We start from the raw sequence: 713 nt of genomic DNA on the forward strand, positions 1-713 counted from the left end.
TCTTTCTCTCTCAACCCAACCGGTGGAGGCAGACGGCGCCACCTAGAGTCCGGTTCTGCTGGAGGTTTTCCTGCTGCTGATGGAGGAATGTTGGGTCTGTGTTGGCGATTATATAAATAAAATTAACTTTATTTGAAGGAGTCACAGAAAGCAGGAAATGTTAATAAGAATATTTTCATGTGAGGAAGAAGCCGATCATTCTGAGGTCACAGTGTGATGTCATAGCCCACCTCCTCGTCTGCTTAGTGATTGGTCCAGTTTGAACTTTGACCTCCTCAATGTGACACACTGTCAGTGAACATGACACCAAAGAAGAAGAAGAGGAAGAGGAGGAAGAGGAAAGGGATTTCCTTCAGTATTTATTAGACAACAGATACAGATCGATAACTAATCAATAGAATGGATTTAAAATACAACAAAGACAACAGAGAGAACATAAAAACACTTCCTCTGATGTCATTTAACGGCGATGATGTCATCAGAGAAAAACAAACAAAGGCTTCAGTGAAATAAAAGAAACAGAAACGTGAGAAACACGACGTCATGAGCACATTAATGTTTCTGAGCTGTTTCTGTTCCTCATTCAGTCATTTTTCTGTAACTCAAACTTTTATTCTGAAAGATTTTTTCCGCCAGTTTCCAAAGAAATCCACAAAGTTTAATTATTAATTAATATAATTGTTAATTATTTATGTAATTTGTTGTTGTGGTAA

At 37.7% G+C, this 713-nt stretch overlaps 1 protein-coding gene across 3 annotated transcripts in view; it reads right to left on the minus strand.

Moving 5' to 3' along the window:
- Positions 1 to 324: 324 nt before the first annotated feature.
- Positions 325 to 713, minus strand: part of LOC121901812 (TBC1 domain family member 9B) — a 26,861-nt gene continuing 26,472 nt past the window's right edge. For all 3 annotated transcript variants that reach the window (XM_042418812.1, XM_042418811.1, XM_042418813.1), the window contains one exon: positions 325 to 713. This exon is cut by the window's right edge and continues 792 nt beyond it. The gene's annotated coding sequence lies outside the window, so the exon portion shown is untranslated.

Source organism: Thunnus maccoyii, chromosome 8 (genome assembly GCF_910596095.1).
Source record: "Thunnus maccoyii chromosome 8, fThuMac1.1, whole genome shotgun sequence".
NCBI classification, from domain to species: Eukaryota; Metazoa; Chordata; class Actinopteri; order Scombriformes; family Scombridae; genus Thunnus; species Thunnus maccoyii.